The sequence below is a fragment of the Saccopteryx leptura genome, chromosome 2 (assembly GCF_036850995.1).
Source record: "Saccopteryx leptura isolate mSacLep1 chromosome 2, mSacLep1_pri_phased_curated, whole genome shotgun sequence".
NCBI lineage: Eukaryota > Metazoa > Chordata > Mammalia > Chiroptera > Emballonuridae > Saccopteryx > Saccopteryx leptura.
In genome coordinates, this window is record NC_089504.1 from 40,016,575 (window position 1) to 40,028,903 (window position 12,329).

At 41.3% G+C, this 12,329-nt stretch overlaps 1 non-coding gene across 1 annotated transcript; it reads left to right on the forward strand.

Moving 5' to 3' along the window:
* Nucleotides 1-10,212: 10,212 nt before the first annotated feature.
* LOC136396505 (U6 spliceosomal RNA) lies at nucleotides 10,213-10,317 on the forward strand. Its single transcript, XR_010749790.1, has one exon. It is a non-coding gene; the product is annotated as a U6 spliceosomal RNA (small nuclear RNA).
* Nucleotides 10,318-12,329: the final 2,012 nt, after the last annotated feature.

Consider the following 12,329-nt stretch of genomic DNA (forward strand, 5'->3'; position numbering starts at 1 on the left):
CTCTTGTCTCATTGGTACCACCATGAATCCTGGTTCTCCGTGTTGCTGCCAGAGACAGTCAACTGTCCATCTATCATCCATCCATCCGTCTTGAATGCATTTATCTGACATTTCATTCATTCATTTGTTCATTCTTGTATTGATTCTTTTTTTTCTTTATTTTTTTCTTTATTCATTTTAGAGAGGAGAGAGAGAGAGGAGAGACAGAGAGAGAGAAGGGGGGAGGAGCTGGAAGCATCAACTCCCATATGTGCCTTGACCAGGCAAGCCCAGGGTTTCGAATCGGCGACCTCAGCATTTCCAAGTCAACGCTTTATCCACTGCGCCACCACAGGTCAGGCTCTTTTTTCTTTTCGTTTTTTTTGAGACAGATAGTCAGAGAGAGGGATTGACAGGAACAGACAGACAGGAACGGAGAGATGAGAAGCATCAATCATTAGTTTTTCGTTGCACATTGTGACACCTTAGTTGTTCATTGATTGCTTTCTCATATGTGCCTTGACCGTGGGCCTTCAGCAGACCAAGTAACCCCTTGCTCGAGCCAGCGACCTTGGATCCAAGCTGGTAGGCTTTTGCTCAAACCAGATGAGCCCGCGCTCAAGCTGGCGACCTCAAGGTCTCGAACTTGGGTCCTCGGCATCCCAGTCCGACACTCTATCCACTGCGCCACCATCTGGTCAGGCCTTGTATTGATTCTTTCATTTTTTCCCCTCTTTTTTCCAAGTGACAGGAGGGGAGATAGTGAGATAGTCTCCTGCATGTGCCCCAACCGGATTCACCTGGCAACCCCTGTCTGGGAACAATACTGGAATCAACTGAGCTATTTTTAGCACCAGGGGCCCACACTTGAACCAATCGAACCACTGGCTATGGGAGGGGAAGAGGGAAAGAAGGGGAAGAGAGAGAGAGAGAGAGAAGCAGATGGTTGCTTCTCCTGTGTGCCCTGACTGGGAATTATACCTGAGACATCCATACATTGGGCTGATGCTCTATGCACTGAGCCAACCAGCCAGGGCTTCATTAAAAAACCTGATTATGAAAGAGAGAAGCATCAACTCATAGTTGCTTCTCTTTGGTTGTTCATTGACTGCTTCTTGTACAGTGGTACCTTGAGATACGAGTTTAGTTCGTTCTGTAACCGAGCTTGTCAGTCAGTCAACTTGTATATCAAACAAATTTCTCCCATTTAAAAAAACTGAAATAGATTTAATCTGTTCCAGCCCTGTGAAACATCCCTAAAACATACTAAATTATGAAAAAAGACATGTTTTTAATTAAGAAACACACATGTATAACAAAATACATAAAATAAAAGAAAAAAGTGTTATTTAGTACTGTATTCTTACCTTGTTGTTGTTTTTTTGGTTTTTTTTTCATTTTTCTGAAGCTGGAAACAGGGAGAGACAGTCAGACAGACTCCCGCATGCGCCTGACCGGGATCCACCCGGCACGCCCACCATGGGGCGACGCTCTGCCCACCAGGGGGCGATGCTCTGCCCATCCTGGGCGTCGCTCTGCCGCGACCAGAGCCACTCTAGCGCCTGAGGCAGAGGCCACAGAGCCATCCCCAGCGCCCGGGCCATCTTTGCTCCAATGGAGCCCTGGCTGCGGGAGGGGAAGAGAGAGACAGAGAGGAAAGCGCAGCGGAGGGGTGGAGAAGCAAATGGGCGCTTCTCCTATGTGCCCTGGCCGGGAATCGAACCCGGGTCCTCCGCACGCTAGGCCCTGTATTCTTACCTTGGAGACAGACGAGTGCGGCTAACGGAGGTGAATGATGGAGGAGGAGGGAGGGAGAAAGGGATGCAGGCACTGTAGACACGTAAACTAAAACTGCATTTTCTTTAAACAAAACTAAAACTGCACTTTCTTAAAATGAAACCACAAAAACTTAATTGTAAAAAAAATGCACTTTCTTTACTTTAAACTTAACCTAAGCTTAACATTATGTATTTTTCATTTAATCATCATCTGATTTGCCTTTTTGGCTGCACTTTCAGCACTTTCACTTGCAGGACTTTTGAATAAAAATCTATTCAAAGAGGTTTGCTTTTGCTTGCCTTTTAAAATGTTACGGAAATGTGATAAACAAGTGTCATTAAAAAGTGCTGAAGCACAACTAGTTGAAACTTTTTCTGGGTGTTTCTTTTCAATGAAACTTGAAAGCTTCTCCCACATTGCCAGCATGTCTTTAATTTCACTTGTAGAAATCAAGGGACAGACAGGGACAGACAGACAGGAACAGAGAGATGAGAAGCATCAATCATTAGTTTTTTGTTGCGCATTGCGACACCTTAGTTGTTCATTGATTGCTTTCTCATATGTGCCTTGACCGTGGGCCTTCAGCAGACTGAGTAACCCCTTGCTTGAGCCAGCGACCTTGAGTCCAAGCTGGTGAATTTTTGCTCAAACCAGATGAGCCCACGCTCAAGCTGGCGACTTCAGGGTCTCAAACCTGGGTCCTCCACATCCCAGTCCGATGCTCTATCCGCTGCACCACAGCCCAGTCAGGCGAGGTTGATGGTCCTTTCTTCTTCAAGTCGCTGTAAATAATACATGCCTTTTTGCATATTACAGTCTCTGTCACTGTATCTCCTGCCAGGTTTCTCTTTCACCCACACCAGCAGAAGCGTCTCCATTTCTTTATGGATATTTGTCCTTAATTGGGACAGAATTGTAGTTCCTTTTGCTGGATTTATGCTTTTGATGGCATCCTTTTGTTTAAGGATGGTACAAATTGTAGATGTATTGTGATCGTACAGCCTTGCCAGTTCAGTCACTCGTACAACACACTCATGTTTTTCTATTATTTCTTGCTTTACTTCTATCTACATCATTCTCTTCTTCTTCTCACCACTGTCCTTTACACTCATTTTCTTCAGCTCCATGATAGCACACAAAAAAAGTTAGTAAAAAATGTAAAAATGATGCAAGAACTAATACAGCGCACGAGATTCGACTTGATTCTGCGCAACAAGTGAGAAAGAACAAGATGCTGGTGTTGTGCTGCCAATACTGGACCCATGTGCCAATGCACCAACTAGCGGCAGCTTCCTGAATCACGACTCATATCTCGGAATTTCGCTCGGATCTTGAACAAAAATACGGACCGAGTCGCAGCTCATATCCTAAAAATTCATATGTTGGTCTGCTTGTATCTCAAGGTACCACTGTACACACCTTAACCAGGTGAAATCAAGGTTTTGAACCAGTAACCCCAGTGTTCTGGGTCGACACTCTAGCTACTGAATCACTACAGGTTCAAGCATTCTTCTATCTTTCCATCCATTCTTATACTATCTACCAAGGCCCTACTCTTTGAAGCATGCTGAAGGCACAAATATTACTAAGACAGGATTCTATCTTTCAAGGAGAACACAGACTAGTGGTTAGCTGGACAATTTTAAAAATAGATAATAATACAATTACAATAAGTGCACCCTATAGAAGTTTGTTTAAGTGTGCTTGAATATATGTCCTCCCCTTCAAAGGCCTTACCTGACTGCCCAATCTGAAATAGGTTCTTGTTATTATTATTTTTTAAACAAATTATTGATTGATTGACGGATTGATTGATTTTAAAGAGAGAGGAAGGGAGAGACAGGAGAATCAATCTGTTCCTGTATGTGCCCTGACTGGAGATTGAACCAGCAACCTCTGTGCTTTGGGATGATGCTCTAACCATTTGAGCCACTTGGGCAGGGCTCTTGTTATTTTATTTTTATAATATTTAAAAAAATTATCTTTTAGAGCATTTATCACAATTTGTTGTTATATACTTAATGTATGTTTATTTGCTTAATATTTGTCTACCTCAGTTGCCTGGATGCTCCATGGGTATAGGTCCGGCTGTCACTGGAAAGGGACCAGGTCCAGAGTGGGTCTTCATCAGGCTGGCCTCTAATGTGTGGGTTTTTGACTTCATGCAGAAAAGATTTCACAACACAAGTCTAGATGATTTTGAGAGTATGTTTATAACAGCTGGGGACATTGAAACAAAGGAAGGGCTTAGGGTAGAAAAAACAACAGCAGAGAGCCTAGGCCAGGAGTCGGGAAACATTTTGGCTGAGAGAGCCATGAATGCCACATATTTTAAAATGTAATTCCATGAGAGTCATACAACGACCCATGTACGTTATGCATTATCCAATAAAAATCTGATGTTGTCCCGAAAGATAGCTGTGATTGGCTCCAGCCACCCGCAACCATGAACATGAGTGGTAGGAAATGAATGGATTGTAATACATGAGAATGTTTTATATTTTTAATGTTATTATTTTTTTTATTAAAGATTTGTCTGGAGCCAGATGCAGCCATCAAAAGAGCCACATCTGGCTCGCGAGCCATAGGTTCCCAAACCCTGGCCTAGGCAGTGCTCTGCTTTGGCTCTCTAGACATGTTATAGGAAAGGAGTGGGTCATACTGGGCTGCATGGACTCACTGAGAAGTAAAAGTCTCAGTGACAGAAGTGAGCCAAGGCAGAGCGTTAGCTCACTGAAAAGTTGACTTTGAGGACAGATTCAGGGGACAGTAGCCCAAGATGAGCTACTGCAGCCCACTGCTTCCCTGTTTGTTAAGTCTTGCCAGGTTCCTCAGAGCTTAGGAAAAAGAGAGCAGAGCTACATGCCTGAGAAAGGGGGAAGAAAGGTGCGGGCATGCTTTAAGCAGGTGTCCCCAAACTATGGCCTGCGGGCCGCATGCAGCTCTCTAAGGCCATTTATCCGGGCCCCCACTGCACTTCCGGAAGGGGCACCTCTTTCATTGGTGGTCAGTGAGAGGAGCACTGTATGTGGCGGCCCTCCAGCGGTCTGAGGGACAGTGAACTGGCCCCCTGTGTAAAAAGTTTGGGGACCCCTGCAGGGAACCCAAGCTGGCTTCCTTTACCTTGAGGGGTTTTATCTGTTTTCTAAAAGTGGCAATTTGAGGAGAGGTCTCAGGGGAGGATCTCAATGAAATATTCATCAGTGCCCTGGCTGGATAGCTCAGTTGGTTAGAGCATCTTTCAGAAGCACAGAGGTTGCTGATTCCATTTCCAGTCAGGGCACATACAGGAAAAGATCAATGTTTCTGTCTCTCTCTCTTTCCCTTCCTCTCTCTCTAAAATCAATAAAATAAAAACATTAAAAGATATTCATCAACTTTCTAGGTGTGTCCTTTCAGAGTCATGGTCTCCGCTGATTTGTTGGCAATAGGGGAGAGGGTCATTAGTCATTGCATCTGGTCCTGATGTAAGCCACAGCATCGCTCCATGTGGTTTTGCTACCTTTCTGGGCCTGGAGCTGAAACAAACTGAGGCCTAAATGTCATCTCTAGTGTGAGCAAAACTCTGTCTTCTAGGTCAATTGACTTGAGGTTTTGTTCCTAAGGTCATTTGATGTGGGTCAGAACTTCATTGTCCTGAGGGTCCAATACTTAAGGTAGTGGTCATGCAATGGCTTGTCTGGGATTCATAGGCTATTCTCAGGTTCCTTGTTTCTCCTCTAAAGGGGTCTAAAACCACATAACTAGCAATATGCCGGGGGATGAAAGTTCACCCTTGTTTTCCCAGTTTTTCCTATTGCTAGGCATCCGGACCAGCAGCATTAATGACACCTGGAAACTTGTTGGAAGCGCAAATTCTTGACCTCACCCCAGATCAGAATTAGAATCAGAATTAGAATTAGAATGCAGCCTAACAATTTACGTTTTAACAAGCCTCATGGGGGACTCTGAGCACACTAAATGTTGAGAACACTGCACTAAATTGATAAATAACTATTAACATTTTTTATTGATATTTTTTGAGAAAAAGGGAGAAACACCGGTTTGTTGTTCCACTAATTTATGCATTCATTGATTGATTCTTTTTTTTTTTTTTTTAAAGCTTTTGTGTATTTATTTTAGAGAGGGGAGAGAGAGAAAGAAGGTAAGGGGAGGAGGAGTGGGAAGCATCAACTCCAAGTTGCTTCTCATATGTTTCTTGATCAGGCAAGCCAGCAAGCCCACAGTTTTGAACCTGTGACCTCAACATCCCAGTCAACACTGTATTCACAGTGCCACCACAGGTCAGGCTGCATTGGTTGATTCTTGTATGTGCCCTGACCCTGGATATCCACAGGATACTTTAACCAACAGAGCAAGAATCTCCAATGCCAAGTTTCAAGCTGGGCGGTAACTTCGTATCCCATTTCCCTTCCCTACAGCTGTTCTCACTGGCCTGAATCAGCCTTTGAGGGCTCAATTCCCGCTTGCCTTCCTTCTTCCTCTTTCCCCTCCCTCCTCTATCATCTCCTCCCTTCCCCTGCGAGTTAGACGCCCAAGCTCCCACCCCAGCCCCACCCTTCCTCTCCTAGCCTATCCGCTGATGTCAGCTCCCCGGGGCGAGTCTGCAGCGTAGCGCCAGATCTGGCCCAGCCTCCTGGCTTTGGCGGAAATCCCTGGATGCCGGTGTTCTCTGAAGAAGCCGGCACGAGCGCACCTAGCAGAGGGATCACTGGGGACTTTTAGGGCTTAAGAGAAAGTTTCTTCCTTCAGAGGCATCTTGTTCCGGGGGAAGGAGAACGGCGGTGTCAGAGCTATGGTTTCTCAAGACCCAGGCTTGCGTCACTCAGCGCCTCCTTCTCCAGGGAAACTGGCTCTAGACCAGTGTTTCCCAACATTTTTTGTGCCATGCCCCACCTTAACCTTTCTAAAATTTTTATGTCCCCCCCTATGTAACATACATAATTTTTAACATTGAAAAACTGATTTGTTCACTTAATAAACATAAATGATAGGTTCTTGGAAGAAATCACTATGAAATTGTTAACAAAACACAGTAAGTAAAATTTCAAAACATATAATGAAAAACAGAAATTTAAATTCCAAATAATTTTAATATAGATTTTTCTATATTAATTTATTATTTTAATTTAGTGTGATCCTTGCGCTTGATGCTTGCTGCACAGAGATTTTATATTAGGTTCCAATTTGGTTAGCTTTAGTCTCAAGTCTCCACATTGTGTTATATCCAGCCGATTTCTTTTTTTTTACCAGTAAATCATTTATAGCACTAAATCCACATTCAGCTAAAAAAGAAGATGGAAACGGTAGCAATAGTTTTCTTGCACATTTGGTTGAATTTGGGTATTTGATTTCTGTTTCCTCACAAAGCCATGCCATCGCTCCTTTGATATGAAATAAAGCTTTAACTGACTCATCATTTTGCAATTCTGCGAGTTCTTCTTGATACTGCATATTTGATATATCAGACAAATCCACTAACATTGGCTGCATCATCCATGTTGGGAAATCAATTTGTTTTAAATCAGAAAATCTTTCTTTTAAATCAGCTGATAGAATATTCAAATGATTGACAATAACAAGTAAAGCGGTATCAGTTACTTCACCTTTTTGGAGCCAATGAAACTGTTTAAAGTTTTTGTTGTTAATATGTTTCTGACATAACTCAATATTGGTAATGAAACCAAATATCTTTGCTTTTGCATCGACAAGAGTTTTATTTGTTCCTTGAAGTTGCTTATTTAATATATTTAGTTTTTCAAAGATATCGGCTAAATAACTCACAAATGCTTTACCATCTATTGTTAACAGATACTTCATTTCAGGTTTGTAGCTTAAAAAATCACTAAGAGTATCAAACAGTTCCATAAATCTTTTCAAACAGTTTCCTTTAGATAGCCATCTGACTTCAGTATGAAGTAAAAGTCTCACATGGTCTTCATTTTGTTCTTCACAAAATAGCTTGAAAAGACGCTCACATTTGGCACTAGCTTTTTTTTTTTTTTTTTTTTTTTGTATTTTTCTGAAGCTGGAAACGGGGAGACAGTCAGACAGACTCCCGCATGCGCCCGACCGGGATCCACCCGGCACACCCACCAGGGGGTGACACTCTGCCCACCAGGGGGCGATGCTCTGCCCCTCCGGGGCTTCGCTCTGTCGCGACCAGAGCCACTCTAGCGCCTGGGGCAGAGGCCAAGGAGCCATCCCCAGCGCCCTGGCCATCTTTGCTCCAATGGAGCCTCGCTGCGGGAGGGGAAGAGAGAGACAGAGAGGAAGGAGAGGGGGAGGGGCGGAGAAGCAGATGGGCGCCTCTCCTATGTGCCCTGGCCGGGAATCGAACCCGGGACTTCTGCACTCCAGGCTGACGCTCTACCACTGAGCCGACCGGCCAGGGCCTGGCACTAGCTTTAATAGCATTAACACACTTTATTACTGTATGCAATACTTCATTCAGAACAGGCAAGATGTTTTTAGCTACCAATTTTTTCCCTATGAATAACACAATGCACAAGAATCATTTTTGGATTCGCATCTTTCATCAATTTTAAGCAGCCATTTTTCTTGCCCATCATATTGGGAGCACCATCTGCAGCACAAGATGTTATATTTTTCATTGGTATATCATTGACATCTAAGTAGTTTTTTAGCTTATTATATATATCTTTGGAGGTAGTGGTGCTTTCTAATCTTTTACAGAACAACATTTCTTCAGCAAAATGTCCTTTATCAATATATCTTACGTAAGTTATCAATACTGCCTCACTGTCTCTCAAAGTTGATTCATCCATTTGCAAGGAGAATTTTCTTGTTTTCAGCTTTTCAATAAGTTGTTTTTCAATATCCTCACTCATTTCGTCTATTTTTCTGCTAACAGAATTGTTACTGAGTGGCATAGCTTTTACATCTTTGTCATCTTTTTCAAGAACCGTTTTAAGAAATGCTGATATTGACGGTTTTATTAAATTCTCTCCTGTAGTGTGATTTTCTCCAGTTTTAGCGATGAATAAAGAAATTTGATAACTAGCCTCAAGAACACGATTATTAGTTGAAGTATGAGCAGTAAATAGAGACTTTAATGTTGTTCTTTTTTCAAAATTTTTCTTTAAAGTTTTAAAGTAACTCAAATCTGAATTAATATGAGCACTATGTTTCGCCTTCAAATGCGCCTCAAGACGACCTCGTTTCATTGATTCATTGGTCAAGCATTGCTGGCATAAAAGACAGAAAGGAATCTGCTCATTGTGAACAGCGGGTATGAACCCAAATTTTAAATATTCCTCCGAATATTGACGAGTTTTTTTCTTGCTTGCACCACTCATTTTACTATGGGCTATAAGAAATAAAAATAAGATCAATTAAAAACTAATATTAAAATATGTATTAAAATATATTCAATGTGACATAGAGTAAACGTATACTAAAAATTCATATTTATTTAAATGTATATAACACATTTACTACACTACCACCGCAAATCAAAAGGTATCTATATTTTTTCCACTTGACAAAATTTTCTGGAAAGTTATGCTTCTAAAATTAAAATTGTCGTGCATGCATTATTATAGCCCCAATAATATTTATAAAATATTATTGCTTTCTAGCCCCGATGCAAGAAGTACTTAATAAAGAGTTTAATATTGATAAAAATAAAATCAAATACTTACCAATTATATCTATACAATATATATATGTATATTTATTAAATCAACGAGCTTTTACAACAGTTTTGACTGACACTTATTTCAAATTAACACCAACTGAATGATGTGAAACACTACAGAAGTTGCGATGGGCCAATTAGGTGAGAATAATTGCGTTGTTTAGTGAGTTTTTAAAACATCTGGGGTTCCCCGCGGCAGAAGGCACGCTCTGCAGTGAACCCAGGACGAAGTTTCCTTGACGACGCCAATCACCCAGTTGATATTTTGGTCTCGTCAAACGAAATTATACTTAATAATTATTTACCGCAATTATTTAAGAATTGCATTTTTTGTTAAATTTGGCACCGATATCTAGCATTGCATTTAAATGCCCCGGGGCGAAAGAGTTAAAGTCGTGTCGAGTCCATTTTCAAATTGCCCCCCTTAACTATCGAATTGCCCCCCTGTGGGGCGTGGGCCCCACGTTGGGAAACACCGCGACTGTGCCTCCTCCAATCACACCGCAGACTCAGTGCTGGACTGCTCTACGGGGTTCACCTAAATTGTGCTTGGAATTGACAAAGGGTAATAGCAGCCTTAGTAACAACAGGTACTATTTATTGAGCACATAATGTCACTTTATAGTTCTCAACTTTACGTAGCCCAGTGCCCCTTAATAATAAATATTTTTCATCACCACATTTAGCGTTTATAGATAGTATGACCATCACAGTTTCATAGTATTAAACCATAAAATGCTATAATGTAAAGGGGTAAATTAAATAAATCTATAATGCAAAAATATCTATTTCCTGCCCTCTTGGGCAGCACATATACCAAAACTTGAATAATACAGAGAAGATTAGCATGGCCCCTGCACAAGGGTAACATGTAAATTCATGAATCGTTCTATATATTTTTAAAAGTATAGGTATGGCCCTGGCCGAGTTGCTCAGTTGGTCAGAGCATCATCCTGGTATAACAAGATTGAGGGTTCAATCCCTAGTCAGGGCACATACAAGAGTCAACCAATGAATGTATAAATAAGTGGAACAACAAACTGATATATATTTCTCTCTCTCTCTTCCCAAAATCAGTTAAAAAAATAAAAGAATACAATCAATTAAATATTAAAAAAAAATAAATCAAGCACAGAAGAAAATGATGCAATCAATACAGTAAACACAAGATGTATTGCCTGACCAGGCGGTGGTGCAATGGATAGAGTGTTGGACTGGGATATGGAGGACCCAGGTTCGAGATCCTGAGGTCGCCAGCTTGAGCGTGGGCTCATCTGGTTTGAGCAAAAGCTCACCAGCTTGGACCCAAGGTTGCTGGCTCGAGCAAGGAGTTACTCGGTCTGCTGAAGGCCTGTGGTCAAGGCACATATGAGAAAGCAATCAATGAACAACTAAAGTGTCTCAACGCGCAATGAAAAACTTTGTTCCTATCTGTCTGTCCCTGTCTATCCCTCTCTCTGACTCTCTCTCTGTCTCTGTGTAAAAAAAAAAAAAAAAAAAAAGTATGAGGCTGCTGTCCATATAACACAGCATACTATCTTACAGCAAACTTTAAAAAATAGAGAAAGCCTGACCTGTGGTGGCACAGTGGATAAAGCGTCGACCTGGAAATGCTGAGGTCGCCGGTTCGAAACCCTAGGCTTGCCTGGTCAAGGCACATATGGGAGTTGATGCTTCCAGCTCCTCCCCCCTTCTCTCTCTCTGTCTCTCTCTTTTCCTCTCTCTCTCCTCTCTAAAAATGAATAAATAAAAAAAAATAGAGGGAAAGCCTGACCTGTGGTGGCACATTAGATAGAGCGTCGACCTGGAATGCTGAGGTCACTGATCCGAAACCCTGCGCTTCCCCGGTCAAGGGACATACGACAAGCAACCAATGAACAGCTAGAGTGAAGCAACTATTCATTACCCTCACTGCTCTATAAAATCAATAAATAAAATCTTTAAAAAAATAGAGATAAAAAGCATAGTATATAATAAATACATAAACCAGTAACATAGTCATTTATTATCATTATCAAGTATTAGGTACTGTACATAATTGTATGTGCTATGTTTTTATATGACTGGCAGTACAATAGGCTTATTTACCCCAGTATCATCACAAACAGGTGAGTAATGCATTGCTCTATGAGTTGACAACATTATTAGGCAGTAGGAATTTTTCAGCTCCATCATAATCTTATGGGACCACCTTTGTATATGGGTTCATCGTTGATCAAAATGTCATTATGCAGTGTATGATTGTATTCTAGAGTCGGATGAGATTGTATATAAAAGGATGTTGTAAACACCAAATACATATTCAATTGTGCTATTATTAATTTTATTAATATTGTGGTTTGTTGTTATGTGTCACAGTTAAGTAATATTTAGTATGTAGTGCTGGAAGGAAACTCCTGTTAAGTGGTATAACCTAAAAATAAAAAGCCAAAATAAGAGCAACAAGTGTTTATTTGGGATCAAAGAATTGCAATTCTGGAAGCATAGATTCAGGCAGAAACCCAGATAGTGACTCGATTACAGGGTGAGGAAAAGGGTTTTTTATGAGAAGAGGAAGGGAATAATTACATGAACAGAAGAAAGAAATTCCTATTGATGCTAACAAGCTGTGTTACTCTTTACTTATATATGGCTGGTTACTGATTCTGACTTTAGAAACAGAGTCCATAATCTTCAGTCCTTGTGGTCAGGATGTCTGCTTTTCTGTTAGCTTCACAAAGTTGTTTGAAAGACAATGTTAGTTTGACCCAGCCCAAAGGTCTGGCTCAATTCAAACAGATCAGAGGTTCAAGGAACAAGACATGTAAGGCAATACCTCTGGAATGGCTGCTTGGCTTTATTTAAAAATGGCTCCACTTATGTCAACTTTCACAGTGGTGTGAATTATTGAAATCCAGTAGTATTTGATGTT